This window comes from Dasypus novemcinctus, chromosome 18 (genome assembly GCF_030445035.2).
Source record: "Dasypus novemcinctus isolate mDasNov1 chromosome 18, mDasNov1.1.hap2, whole genome shotgun sequence".
In the NCBI taxonomy this organism is placed as follows: Eukaryota; Metazoa; Chordata; class Mammalia; order Cingulata; family Dasypodidae; genus Dasypus; species Dasypus novemcinctus.
The window spans coordinates 67,826,040-67,841,593 of record NC_080690.1 but is presented as its reverse complement, the minus strand read 5'-3'; the positions used below and the strand labels follow the sequence as shown (position 1 = coordinate 67,841,593).

At 41.7% G+C, this 15,554-nt stretch overlaps 1 protein-coding gene and 1 pseudogene across 5 annotated transcripts in view; one reads left to right on the top strand and one right to left on the bottom strand.

The window, feature by feature from the left end:
• Nucleotides 1–15,554, bottom strand: part of SAE1 (SUMO1 activating enzyme subunit 1) — a 151,029-nt gene that overhangs the window by 94,963 nt on the left and 40,512 nt on the right. The gene's annotated exons all lie outside the window — the stretch shown is intronic.
• On the top strand, nt 4,750–5,206 carry LOC139436883 (mitochondrial import inner membrane translocase subunit Tim23 pseudogene; annotated as a pseudogene).

Sequence of the window (15,554 nt, the reverse complement as noted above, 5' to 3'; positions counted from 1 at the left end):
CAGTACTGCACATGGGCCAGCTCCACATGGGTCAAGAAAGCCTGGGGTATGAACCGTGGACCTCCCATGTGGTAGATGGACGCCCTAACCACTGAGCCAAGTCCACCGCCTGCACTAATTCTCAATGCGAGCAGATTTCAGATTTCCTTCCTGCTACCAACAAAGGGTAAAATAGGGGTGGAAGGGGCTTATTAACAATATTTCCATCAAAGGCATATATCTGGGTCTCAGTTACTCCATTCTTTCTTTTATATTCCTATAGGGTCCTTCCACTGCCAACCACAGAGCAGCAGGCATGAACGCTGAGCACTTGAACAATTCCACCACACTAGAGTGGAAAAGACATGGGGAGAGGACTTACAAACACAACTGAGGCAAATTAACAAAAGCTGCTACTGATGAGCAGGTCTCGTCATAGATTTATAACAGTATACCCCTGGTAAGTGGGTAGTAGGAAGGTATCCGACCTTCCAGAGACCTTCTATTCCTTGAGAATAAGCAAATATAATAAGTAATGCTTCCAATAAACAGTATACAGTATATATCAACCCTCTGACATGCAAAAGGCTGAGCACCCTTGTATTCACCTGTACCTTCTTCTGCTGTACTATCTATAAGCCCTCCCTTCACGTGGGCTCTAGCATGGTCATACCTGAAATGCCAGGTTGCAGGTCCCCTTTCAGTCTGAGTGACTGGGTCCTTTACTGTCTGGCTCCTCGATTACCTTGCTGATAAAGCTGGCCTGGCCCTACTCCCCCTAGGAATCTTTTTCTCAGGTCCAGTATTCCTTGGTGTTCCTTTACCAATGGGCACTGCTGATCACTAATGCCCTTTGAGTTTGAAGATGTGGGTTTGAATCCTGGTTCTGCCACTTTCTAACTAGGGGGCCTGGGCAAGATGTACCATCTCTCCAAATTTCAGGGTAATAATTCTGATTTCATGTAATTTAATGTCCTCAGGAACCTGGTAAAATGTGCATGCAAAAACATCTAGTGTTGGGAAACGGACTTTGGCCCAGTGGTTAGGGCGTCCGTCTACCATATGGGAGGTCCGCGGTTCAAACCCCGGGCCTCCTTAACCCGTGTGGAGCTGGCCATGAGCAGCGCTGATGCGCGCAAGGAGTGCCGTGCCACGCAAGGGTGTCCCCCGCGTGGGGGAGCCCCATGCGCAAGGAGTGCGCCCGTGAGGAAAAGCCGCCCAGCGTGAAAAGAAAGAGCAGCCTGCCCAGGAATGGCGCCGCCCACACTTCCCGTGCCGCTGACGACAACAGAAGCGGACAAAGAAACAAGACGCAGCAAATAGACACCAAGAACAGACAACCAGGGGAGGGGGGGAAATTAAATAAATAAATAAATCTTTAAAAAAAAAAAAAAAAAAAAAAATCTAGTGTTGGGGGGTGGGGTGGGGAGTATATGGCGACCTCATTTTTTTAATGTAACATTAAAAAAAATAAAGACAAAAAAAAAAATCTAGCGTTGGAAGCAGCCGTGGCTCAAGCAACTGAGTCCTTGTTTACCATATGAGGACCTCGGTTCAATGCTTGGGACCGCCTAGTAAAAAAAAAGAAAAAAGGCATCCCACACCTGCACAGAGAGGCACAAGTCCCCACGCCGTGAAGCAGCGCAGTGAAAAAAAGATGATGATGCAACCAGAGTGAAAAAAAAACGAACTAGCCTAATACCTAGCATGTAACAGATGTTCAATAAATGTTACCTGAATTTATTGAACGTCTCTTCAAACCCCATTGCCTTAATTATAAAAGAACTCTAACGATTTGATTCTGAGTTTCAAAAAAAATATGGCAGAGAAAACAACCTACAGCTGGCATTTAAAGCCATCTAGTATTGGTTCTGTCCTACTCTATCAGCCTTATCTCCCATTATTACTAGATTAGTCTACCTACCCCCAAACATACCTCCAGTTTTCCCCTTCAGACTTTAAATCACAACACTCTGCATACCTAGAATGTGTTCTCTTTCTCTCAATGCCTAGTTAAGCCTTTCCCCCATATTTCAAAGCTTCCTCAAGAAGTCCTTTCTTCTCATGGTTATCAAGTGAACACTCCCTTCTCTGAACTCCACAGTAAGTGCTACATATAAATGCCTCTGACAATAAATCACATCTAGTCATGCGGCCTTCTCCATGATCTCTACACTCTTCTTTGGTTCTATAGACTCTGACCACACTAGTTTTTTTAATTCAACTGCCACCCACCATCAAGTTTATGTTTTTAATCCTCAACTTTGCAAGGGTCCCTGAGACTACAGATGATTTATGGCTTGACTGCATGAAAAGCGCTTAAAGCAGTAATTGGCACAGTCAGTACTTAATGAATGTTAGCTATTATTACTCATACCCTCTGATGTAGCAAGTCCCTTTCTAGGAATCAATCCTACAGAAATAACTCCAGTGGGCACAAAAATTATGTACAAATACATTCTCAGCAGTATTGACCATCTACTTCTCTCCACTTGTACAGCCACCGGTCACTTCTAACCTACAAAATTACAACAGGGGAACGGATATGGCTCAAGAATTTGAGCACCCACCTCACACATGGGAGGTCCTGGGTTCAGTTCCCACTGCCTTCGAAAGAAAACAATGAGCAAAACAACAAGCAAAAAACAATGAACAAAAACAACAAGCAAAAATGACAAAGGAGTCAACTCAGGGGAGACACTGTGGCTCAGTGGTTGAGCACTGGCCTCCTGCATATGAGGTCCTGGGTTCAATCCCTCGTCCTATGACCTAAAAACAAAAACAAAAACAAAAACCTACAACAGCCTCTTTCCTGGTCTCCAACTTCCATTCTCGTCCCCTACAATCCACTTTCCGAATCTCAGGCAAAATTTTTTTAAAAATATAGATCTTTTTAAATGTGAACCAAATCACTCTCGTACTCTAAGTCCATCAATAGTCCCTCCCCCCATACAAATTTCCTACACCATGGGCTCAAAATCTCTGCACACTTCTCCCATTTTATCTCTTTCGACTCTCGCCTTTGATAACTTGATTACAGCCTCTGTTGCCTACGTGCTCCTAGAAAACATCAAGCTGACTCATATCCCAGGACCTTGACACTCGTTCCCTCTGCTTCTTGCCCTGACTTTTGGCATGACCCAGTCTTCAGGTCTCAGCTCCAATGAGAATTCACACTGGCCACCTAATCTAGAGTATGTTTCCCCACAGCCTTCTATCTGAAATTATGCTACTTGTTTATGTTTGTTTGGCTCCTCCATTAGTCTGTAAACTACAGTAAGTCGTAAAAAAACTTTGATTTCCTCTCCCCTTTTTGACTTCTGCTGCCACAAGGACCTCTCACAATTTCTGGGAAGGAAGGAACCAGAGGTTTTATATCACAATCTCTGAATTTACATATACACTGCAAGTTAAGTCAAAGCTAATGAACTCCAACTAACTAATTGAAATTCATATTCAAACCACATTTGCTGAGAGTCTACTGCAGGAGAGGAAATCTGGTATAAGATCATAGCAAGTAGGATAAGTACAAATTTCCCAAGGCAAGAGGGAAGTTTAGCATATTCAAGGAGTTGAAAGATCCAAGTAGCTTAAATAGAGTAAGCCAGGGAGATGTAGGCAAGGTTGGACAAGGTAGGGCTAAAAAGGCAATGGAAGGTACAAGCTCTGAATGTTATTCTAGGTTTAACAGGAAATCTTTCAATTTTTTAAATAATTTACATTTTAAACAGGAGTTATTTGATCTGATTTATTTATTTTTAAATCAGTTTGTTATATGGAGATCGACTTACAAAGAGTCAAGAGAGGAATAGGGGAGACCAGTGGAGGCTATTGAGATAGTCTCAGAGAGGTAATGGTGGGTGGCTTGAACTAAGAAATGAAGAAGGTGGATAGATTTGAGATAAGGTTTGAAGCAGAGCCCTTAGGATTTGCCAACAGATTGGATAAGAATGTAACAGAGAGAGAATAAACAGTATTCCCAGGTTTCTGGCCTCTGCACCTGGATAAACAGTGAGGCCATCTGAGATGCAGAACACTGTAGAAGAGTTTGCTAAAGCAGACCAGGGGAAGAGTACAGAATCTTATGTTCTATTTTGGAATCCAACAAGACATTTAAGTAAGTATACTGAATAAACATCTGGATGGGGCAGGGTTGGAGATATAAACGAAATGTAGTGTACAGTTCTTTAAATGAAGAGAGTACCCCTAAGAGGATGAAATGGTTAAATCTGCCAAATGCTGAGAGGTCGGAGGAGATGGGAGATAATGGATTTAGGTAGAAGTTGCTATTGACTTTCTTTTCTTTTTATTTTAAGATTTATTTATTTATTTCCCTCCTCTTCCCCTCCTTCTGCCCTACTGTTTTTGCTGCCTGTGTTGTCTTCTCATTTTTTCTCCTCTAGGATTCACAGGGATTCTATCCTGGATACCTCTATGGGGAGAGGGGTTCCCTGTCAATTGCGCCACCTCAGTTCCTGGTTCCTGCTGTGCTTCACCGTGCCTCTCCTCTTGTCTCTCTTTTGATGCGTCATCATCTTGCTGTGTGACTCACTTGTGCAGGGCACTGGCTCACCACACGGGACTCGCAAAGGCACTGGTTTGCCACACTGGCACACTTTCTCTTTTTCTTTTTTGACCAGGAGTCCCCAGGGATCGAACCCAGGTCCTGCCATATGGTAGGTGGAAGCTCTATCATTTGAGCCACATCCGCTTCCCATTACTGACTTTCAAAGGACAGTTTCAGTGGAGTAAATATGAAAACCTAAATGGAATTTACCTACTGGTGCTAATAAAACCCAGGGCAGACTTGAACTCGCCATCTTTACCACTGCTAGATATTGCAGAACAGGGGCTGTAACTGGAGGCAATGATCTGTCTATGACTAGGATTGAAGGAAATCCAAACCAGGGCCTGGTCAAATGCAAACACTGTAAAGATTTTTTTTTTCCCCAGATTTTAAATATGGTGACCAGGCATGGGATACTTTGGGCTAATACTCTGGGTTCTCTGGCCTTGTTCTATAGTGCATTTTGTGTCATCATGGGGAAGACATGAGGTACAGAAGATGACCTCAAAACAGTAGCACCTGGTACCATGCCAGGCATGTTGCACAGGTGGTCTTTAGGGGTAGCATGGTGGTCTGGCAGGACTAACACTTACCAGCCTCTACATACTATATAATAACTGGGGTCACAAGAAAGACTCCTTGTTCCAACAGTCACTCTGAAGAGTCTGCCAAGTCGTCAACGGAGGAAACTTCAGTAGTCATCCAAATCAATTTATAAGTCAGTCTGGACTTACTCTCTCTTCTACATGCAATTAGTTTGAAAAATTGGATGTTGTGATTTGCTGTGAAAATCAATGATGGTTTACAAGGACTGGCACTCTTTCCAACCATTAGGAGCCACAAGTCTTTGGTGGCTCTCTTGAGTAATATGCTTCCCACTCCCTGGGAGAAGATCCTGCATATGTTCACTCTCCTACTCCCTGAACTGGAAAACCACTTATTCCCAGAATTCAGGCCAGGTTTGTTGTCAGCACTCACCAAGTTTATTATTTAATGATCCTAAACTGTAATGTTGCCCTATATTCCCAATAAGGGTACAATTAGAACCAAAGTCATAATTCCAACATAAAAAAAAAAGGGATGGAAATCATTACAAGTATATATTTCCTGCAAATGTTATTTGACAAAACTAGGAGTCACATGGGACCAAAGAGGCTCCCTGTACCTCTCTAGCCAGCTTCAAGCCTCTTGAGCCTCTTGAAAGAAACCCAACAGACATAGAGTTACTGCTATGTTGGCCTCTTCCTCCTCCTCTTCATAATGTCCCTAGCTCTGCCACTGGTAACCTTGTGAACAATAATGATACCTAACTCTCAGGGTTGTTATGAAGATTAAACAAATTAATATTTGCAAAGCACTTAGAGCAGTGCCTGGCAGTTAGGAAGCAAAACAAATTGTTAGCAATTCCTTCTAACTCCCCAACCCTCAGGCTATCCTTACTAGGTGTCTTGATTCAAAGAGAATTTGCTAATCACTAAGTGGCACTTTAAAAAGAGATTTATAATATTTATACAGTAACAGACAATCCTCACATCATACAGACCAAGTCAGTCATATTATCACTTTATTTACAGATGAGGAACCCAAGACACGAAAGTTAAATGGCAGTCCCAAGGTCACACAGCTGTCCTGACTCCAGAATCCATAGGCATAAGCACTATGCTTCAAAACTATGCTATATCATTAAGAACCTCAAATAAAGAGAGAAATAGTTCAGGCAATAAAACAGAAATGCAGTTTTCATTACAAAGGACAGTTCCTAAATTTTTATAAGTTGTTTTTAAAACCTTTTTGGCACTCTCATGTCCAGTTACTTCCCCAATGACTCCTGCTTTACATTTGCTTTATTTTCCTCAACCAACTTCCAGTAGCTTCTCTTTTATTTCTAGTGATTTATACTTGTCAAATAATTGTAGCTAAAATTTACTGAATGTTTTGTGTGTAGATACTACACATACATCATATCATTTAGTTTTCAATGATCATATAAGGTAGATTCTATTATCTCCAGTTTGATAAATGAGAAAACTCAACACAGAGAAGTTAAGAAAATATATCTTGGGAAGGAGATTTGGCTCAACAGATAGAGCATCTGCCTACCACATGGGAGGTCCAAGGTTCAAACCCCAGGCCTCCTGACCCGTGCGATGAGCTGGCCCATGCACACTGCTGATGCACACAAGGAGTGCCATGCCATGCAGGGGTGTCCCCGCGTAGGGGAGCTCCACGTGCAAGGAGTTTGCCCCATAAGGAGAGCGGCCCAGCGCAAAAAAAAAGTACAGACTGCCCATGAGTGGCACCGCACAGACGGAGAGCTGACGCAGCAAGATGATGCAACAACAAAAAGAGACACAGATTCCTGGAGCTGCTGACAAGAATAAAAGCGGACACAGAAAAACACAGAGCAAATGGACAGAGAGAGCAGACAACGGGGGGGAAGAAAAGGGATAGAAATAAATTTTAAAAAGTTAATAAAATAAAATTTAAAAATCTTAAAAAAAAAAAAGAAAAGAAAAAGAGAATGTATCTAAGCTTATACAACTAAGAAGTTCTGGAACTGGAATTCAAGCTGAGGTCTAACTTCAAAGCACCTGTTATTAACCACTACAATAAATTGGTACTTAAATGCAACAACCAGGATTGGCCTCTGGTACACAGTAAATGCTCAGTCACTTACATGACAAATACATGCCGATAGAATCAACTAAACTCTTCTGAACAGCAGCAGTATTGGGTAATGAGTATTTTAAAATAGACTGAAGGTTTTGTAGTTCCTTTTTTGTAAAATACAAATTTTGGGATTGAAATTTCGAGTCCTTAAAGATTTACTCACACTCACTCTTCAAAGCAAGTGTGAAATGTAAAGCCACGAAACTGTGTAATTCACCCAAAGTCACAGAGCTACTTAGAAGAACTGGAAACTGAACCCAGATTTCCTGACTTCCTAGTTCTCTACACTGTATCATCATTTCATTCACTCAACAATTATCTGAAAGTCTGAAGCAGTGAAAATTAAGAGACCAGTCAAAACCCCTATCTTAATTATTGGGCTTTTATAAAGTACTTTCTCTCATGGAGCTTATAATCTACTTCCCTCTTTCTAGTCACCCTGCCTTCCTCATTTAAACCTGGGAAAAGTTACTGTTGAGTGCAAGAAGAAAAATGACACATGCCTTTGTTGTGATAAAAAGTGCAAAAAATGGTTGGAGCATAAAGATGGCAGAGCAAAAATGAGGATGGAACCTATGTCCCTGAAAGAAATGATCCTGAACTTATCTTGTCATTGGGTTTCCTGTCGTGTGAGATATTTGTCCTTACTGTTTAAGCCACTTTTAATTGGATTTTCTGATACTTCAAGCCAAAAGCATCTAACTAGTTAGTACTGTGGATAAAATTTACATTTTAATATTAAATGGGGAGGGGGACAGCTGGAGCATATATTCCAAGAACATGAACTGCTCCAAACACTCATCTTTGTTGATTTGCTTGAATAAATAAGCACCTATTATGAAAAATGAGCTGTGTCGATAGAAATGGCAATGATCACAAAGTGGGAGATTTAGAGTCAAGTACCAGTTTTCTATTTACCTGGTGTGACCTCAGGAAAGTTGGCTCCCTTCCCTGAAGCTCATCCATAAATGGGATCTGGGATCTACACCACAGCAAAAGATACAACTCACTAGCTTACAGGGGCCAGCCAATTACATTAACAACTGAAGCTAAACAACTGATGCTGAGAATGTGGCAAACTAGAAAACATGTGTCCTCTGTAAAAGAGGTATTTAGCTCCAACCAATTGTAGACCTTTATATTTTTCAAGAGAAGCCAGAAAACAGAAACTTCATGTGAAATCTCTACAACTTGTCTCTAACACCATTACAAAAAATTTCAAACATACAGAAAAGTTGAAAAGAATCGCTAACCTTTTGCCACATTTGCTTTACCTATATACTTAGATACACCACAACACTTTACACCTTTAGCATGCATCTCCAAATAGGACATTTTCCTTCACAGTCAAACTATTATCAAATCTAGAAAATAATTTCCAAATATCATAAGATGGAATATTCCAAATTCCTTTATTGTCTAAAAGATTTTTTTTTAAGATTTTTTATTTATTTCTCCCCCCCACCCCCAGTTGTCTGCTCTCTGTGTCCATTCGCTGTGTGTTCTGTGACTGCTTCTATCCTTACCAGTGGCACCGGGAATCTGTGTTTTTGTTGCGCCATCTTGTTGTGTCAGCTCTTCGTGTGTGCAGCGCCATTCTTGGGCAGGCTGCACTTTCTTTTGCACTGGGTGGCTCTCCTTACAGGGCGCACTCTTTGCACGGTGGGCTCCCCAACGCGGGGGACATCCCCCTGTGTGGCAGGGCACTCCTTGCGCGCATCAGCACTGCGATGGGCCAGCTCCACACGGGTCAAGGAGGCCCCGGGTTTGAACCGTGGACCTCCCACGTGGTAGGTGGAAGCCCTATCCATTGGGCCAAGTTCACTTCCCTAAAAGATTTTTTTTTAAGAAGTCTTTTTTTGTTTGGAACCAGGATCCAGTCAAGGGTCACACACTGCACTCGGCTTTGTCTCTTTCTTCTCTTTTAATCTCTAACAGTCTTTTCACTTGTTTTTTGCTATGACACTGACTTTTGGAAGAGAAACGGGGCATTGTCTTATAGAATGCCCTGCATTCTGGGTACCTTACTGTTACCAAAACGGTATTCCTTAATTTGTTCCTCTGCTCCTAGAAAGCATGATTAGGGTAAAAACATTTTTGGGAAGAAAACTTCATAGATAATGCAATGAAGTTCTTACTTCACCACTCAGAAGTCACATGATATAACACTGTCCCACTAGTGATCTTAAATCTGATCACTTGCTGAAGTGATGGCCACCAAATTCCTTTGCTGCTTCCCTCTTCACAATTAGTAAGGAATCTATGGGCTAGTATTTTGTTACTGTGTGAATGAATATCAAGTTCCCAACAAATTTTCACATGATGGTTTTAGTATCCAATGACTATCTTTGTCAGAATCAATTATTTCATTAGGAGGTGAAAAGGAGAGATTTTCAAATTCTATAATTTATTTTTTACGTTAACTAGCAGAAAAGATCATTCCCTCATTTAATGTGAATACACTGTAGCTACTAAAAGAACAGAGTAAATGCTTAATTTGTTCCTTTTAATTAACAATTTTCAGAGTAAGGAGTTGGCATGTAGTCACAGAGAAGAAAAGTTAATTTATTTTTCTTTTGTTGTAATAATACCTTGGACTTACAGATATTAAGATATTCAATATTTTCAAATAAAGTAATTTATTTTTCTGATGCTCCAGTTGTCCCAAATTTGGCCAGTTCTCTAGATTTTCAAATGTTGGCAACTAACTTAAAAAATTTTAAACACCCAATTTTTTACCTCACAACTATTTAAGTCCCTTGAAGGCCATTTTTGTTTTTTGTTTTTTAAAGATTCCACCCCCCCACCCCGGGTTGTCTGTTCTCTGTGTCTACTTGCTGTGTCTTCTTTGTCCACTTCTGTTGTCGTCAGCAGCACGGGAATCTGTGTTTCTTTTCGTTGCATCATCTTGTTGTGTCAGCTCTCCGTGTATGCGGCGCCATTCCTGGGCAGGCTGCACCTTCTTTTGCGCTGGGCCACTCTCCTTACGGGGCGCACTCCCTGCGTATGGGGCTCCCCTACACGGGGGACACCCCTGCATGGCAGGGCACCCCTTGTGCGCATCAGCACTGCGCATGGGCCAGCTGCACACGGGTCAAGGAGGCCCGGGGTTTGAACCGCGGACCTCCCATGTGGTAGACAGACGCCCTAACCATTGGGCCAAGTCTGCCGCCTTGAAGGTCATTTTTATTATTACTCTTCCTTCCAGCTCTCCAACCAGCTTGGTCCAAGATCATCACACAGAGTCAGAGCTTAAACTATGACTAGGCTGCAGTCTGCTGATTCCCAGGTCTTCCATTTCACAAAGGAAGCCCAGTCCCCAGAGTCCTCCCATCCCACCTGTAGTCCCCCTTACAGGCAAGTCAATTCACTTTGTCCAGCCTCCATTTCCTCATCTATACAGGAAGTAAATCACTGCCATTCCTAATCCAGAGAGCTGCTATGAGACTCAGTTGAAAAAAAAGGACATGAGAGCATTTTGATAAACTCTGTAAGACTGTCTACAAAAATAGAGATTACAAATTAAAGATAAACCCTCTCACCACACAGGACCCTCAGGAAATCTTTCTAGGTTCTCCACTGAACTTGATCTATCTCCACTCCCTCTAAATAACTCCTACCTCCCAGAAATTCCACACCCTGACTCTGACTTGCCCCTTAGGACAACTCTCTCTCAGGAGTTCCCCATCCACTCTTCATTATACCTCAGGTAAATCATTTTTGCCCAACAGTTTCCTCACTACATTCCAATTCAATCCTTACAAACTTTGCCCCACCACAAACAAAACCACCTGCTGCTGCCAGCCCCCAGCCAACTTCTGGTATATTTAAAATCCCCTCCCAATCTTATAGGAGCTCTTACCACCACAATCCTAACCTCTCAAAATTTTCCCCAGTTCACATAAATCTTGCCATTCATTTCAGAAGATAGCAGTCCTGAAAATCAATCAACCCCATCTTCAGGTCCACTCTCATCATTTAATTCCCAAACTTTTATTTCAGGTGCCCTCAAATCTCAGACCAATGCTTTCTAGTGCCCCCTCCCTTCTCCCAGCCCCAACTTATGTGAGCCTGAGGTGACTCCCAACACACACACACACACACATAAATTCTGGAAGTTCTCAAAATAAAATCTCCTCACCTGTCCACACTTCCAACCCCTTAGCTCAATTAATTTTATATTGAATACCCACCCAGATCGTATATACCCCATTATCTCGACCTCACCTCTGAACACAACCACTGACACATTTCACATTTTCCACTTAGACATTTAACACCTAAAATGTAAGTCCAAGAGAGAATTCCTGATTCTTCCCTCACCCCATCAAACCTACAGTTTTCTTCAACCCAGTGAATAGTAATTTCACCCTTCCACCTATTCAAGCCAAAAACCCTAGCGTTTTCCTGGACTTTTGCCTCTCATTGTCCCCATATCAAATCCTTCAGCAAATTCTGTCCCCTCTGCCTTCAAAATATATTGATATGCATTCGCTTCCTCCTCTAGAGTTCCAAGCCACCCATTGTGTTTCACACGGATTACTGCTGCAGTCTCCTACCTGGAATCCTTATTTCCATTTCTGCCCACGTTAAACTTGCTCTCCACCCAGCAAGTGATCCTTCTAAAACACAAATCAGATCAAGTTCCTGCCCGAGCTCAAAACCTCTCCAACAGTTTCCCAGCATACTTAGAATTAAAAGCTACTCCTCAAATAAAGAGAAAAAAAAGAAAAAAGAAAGAAAAGAAAAAAGTTACTCCTCCCTTACTCAGTTCCTACCGCATTGTTCTCTATTTTGCTAAGCATGCTATGACCTCTGGGGCTTTGCACATGCTGTTCTCTATACCAGGAAGGTTCTTCGTCCAGCTGGCCACAGGGCTCTTTCTCTCCCTTCATTCAGGTCTGAGGTTCAACATTACTTCTTCAGAGGTCTTCCCTGATCACCCTATCAAAAGAGCTCACCCATCTCACCTTCCTTTACTGATCCCCTTGACCTGCTTTATTTTTCCTCCCTACCTGACATTATATGTGTTTACTGTCTTCACTGTGAAATTGTAATGATAAATGATTTTACTAAATATCCTGATTTACTTGAGCTTCCATTTCATCCAGGGAATTATAAAGAAGAAACAGAAGGGAAGTAGATGTAGCTCAAGTGGCTGAACGCCTCCTTCCCACGTTTGAGGTCCAAGATTCCATCCCTGGTACCTCCCAAAAACAAACAAGCAAAGAAAACAATTCTCATTGGGGAGCAGATGTAGCTCAATGGTTGAGCACCTGCTTCCAATGAACAAGTTCCTGGGTTAAATGAAGCAGGCTAGTATACCAATGATCTTTTACAGTGCTGATAAAGACCGGTGCCCCTGCTTAGAGGAAAGAACTGTGAAAAAGAAATCAGGCTGACACAAGCAAAATCTGCTAATCTTACCAGATGGCCACAACATTACACCAGCATTCTGGTTGCTAACTATACTTTGCCCAGACTGTCCACATTCCCCCACCCCACCCTTGTAGTAGTTCACATAACTCACATACCCGTTGTCCTCACTCCTCCCCATTCCCCCACACCTTCCCTTTGTCTCAAGCAGCCATATAACTAAAACTTTTGAGTAGAAACCTCTTTTGGTGCTGCTCCTGCATTAATGCAACTTTAGCTCAATAAACTTGCTCTGCGCCCCCTTATTTATTTATTTATTTAGAGTACAGTTTATTGATAAGATACTATGGTAGATACCAGGATTCAGGTTTGGGTGACACCACCAAGGAACTTTTTATTTTCTTTGGGATGACGAGTCATAAACATGCAAAATTTTAAATAAAACAATACATTTATGCACAGCACTGCAGAAATATACTCATTGTCTGTTGTGGCCATGTTTCTTTTGTTGCTGCTATTGTTTTAAGAAGCTTTAGATTGCATAAATGCTACATCAAAAATATAGGGCGAGCAGGGGGAGCCAGTAAAGCTCAGTGGTTGAGTGCTGGCTTCCCACAAATGAGGTCTCAGGTTCAATCCTCAGCCCCAGTATCCCAAAAATAAAAATAGGGAAGCAGATGTGGCTTAAGCAATTGGGCTCCCATCTACCATACAGGAGGTCCAGGGTTCAATATCCAGGGCCTCCTGGTGAAGGCAAGCTGGTCCGCACCGGGTGCCGCCCCATGCAGGAATGCCACCCCACACAGGAGTGCTGGCCAATGCAGAGAGCTGACACAGCAAGATGACGCAACAAAAAGAGACAGAGGAGAGACAATGAGAGACTTAGCAAAAACCAGGGAGCTGAGGTGGCACAAGAGAATGGTCGCCTCTCTCCTACTCCGGAAGGTCTCAGGATCAGTTCCCAGAGACACCTAAGGAGAGAATACTAGCAGATACAGAATACAAAGCGAATGGTCACAGACAGCAGACAATGGAGGGAGGGGGGAGAAATAAATAAATAAATCTTTTTAAAAAATAACAAAAATTCTTAGGAGAGCTCTATTCAAATTGTTTAAAGATAAATTAATACTCCTGGAGTTTCAGGAATTGGAGAAGCTGAGCTTCTGGTGCTCTTTAAAATCTTCTGTCTTCTCCCTCGGGTTCTAACTTAGTTTAACTCCCCTTCTGTAACAATAAGATTTCCCAAATCCTAATGAAGATTCAGTGAGCCTTGTAAAGAATTAAATCTTATCATTCAGATTTATAAGCCTACATACTCAAATCTTTGCCAATTAATTCACAGGACAGCACGCAAAATTTAGATAAACAAAACTATTCAGAAAAGCAAAGCTAAGGTACCTTTCAATACAAAAAAGGTACATAATCTAAGAATCTTATAATGAAAATAGAGTATAATCTAAAATAAATATTTTGATTACTTGTTATTTATGTCCTCATAAATAAAAGTAACTTGTTTAAGAGGAAAAAAACCTCTTCAAGTTTTATATAAATTAAATTTGTATATAAACCTAATTACAAAAGATTTATAAAACTGTAAAGACAGGGAAGTGGACTTGGCCCAGTGGATAGGGCGTCCGTCTACCACATGGGAGGTCCGTGGTTCAAACCCCGGGCCTCCTTGACCTGTGTGGAGCTGGCCCACGCGCGGTGCTGACGCACGAGAGGAGTGCCCTGCCATGCAGGGGTGTCCCCCGCATAGGGGAGCCCCACGAGCAAGGAGAGCCGCCCAGCGTGAAAGAAAGTTCAGCCCGCCCAGGAATGGTGCCACACACACGGAGAGCTGATGCAGCAAGATGACACAACAGAAAGAGACACAGATTCCCATGCCACAGGCAAAAACAGAAGAAGACAAAAGAAGAACACGCAGCAAAATGGACACAGAGAACAGACAACTGGGGTGGGGGGGAAGGGGAGAGAAATAAATTAATTTAAAAAAAAAAACTGTAAAGACAAAATATGCCAAGAATTTAAAAATTCAAAAAAGTAAAAACTGAAAAAATAAAAATTCACATAGGGAAGCGGATGTGGCTCAAGTGGTTGAGCGCCTGCTTCCCACATACGAGATCCAGGGTTCGATACCCCATACCTCCTAAAAAACAAAAAAACCTAAAACAAAATGAAAAAATTTCTTAAAAGCTTTCAAATTATGACTGAAACAAATTAAACAATTACATGTTTCAATTATATTCAACTGGAGTGTAATCTCCATAGGTTTTATACAGATACTAATGAAATAAGTTAATATAGTACTATTGTAGATCTTTAAAATAATGGAAATTGTGTTTGTGTTTAATAAAATTAAATAAAAGGAAAATACATATATATCTGTCCTAAAACTAAATGACTAGTTTTTACAAAAAAGAATAAGGGATGTAAAAAGGGACTTAATTGAATATAGAAAGAAGTAAAAAAAAGTCTGTGGAAGTGAATTCATAGTCAATGCTAACTAAAATTTGATAAGCTTATTTAGAGGAGTATGTTTTTGACCTAAGATAAAACGAATGGTTTTCATGAGGGCAGGAATAAGTAGAATAAAACCAGAATAAATATAGAAAGTTGTAGAGGGGTAAGCAGATGTACCTCAGGCGACTGGGCTCCCACCTAACCCATGGGAGGTCACTGGATCGGATCCCAGTGCCTCCTAAAGAAGACAGCAAGCTGGTGAAATGGGCAGGCACTGCTAGCTGATGCAACAAGATGACACAAGAAGAGATGTAGGAACGAAAAAAAGGATGAGAGAGACAACAAAGCAGGAAGCAGAGGTTCCTGGTGCCTCCTAAAGAAGACAGTGAGCTGATGCGTCAGGCAGGCGCTGCTAGGTGATGCAACAAGATGATAAAACAAGAAATGCAGGAATGAAAAACAGGACGAGAGACGCAACAAAGAAGGGAGGTGAGGTAGC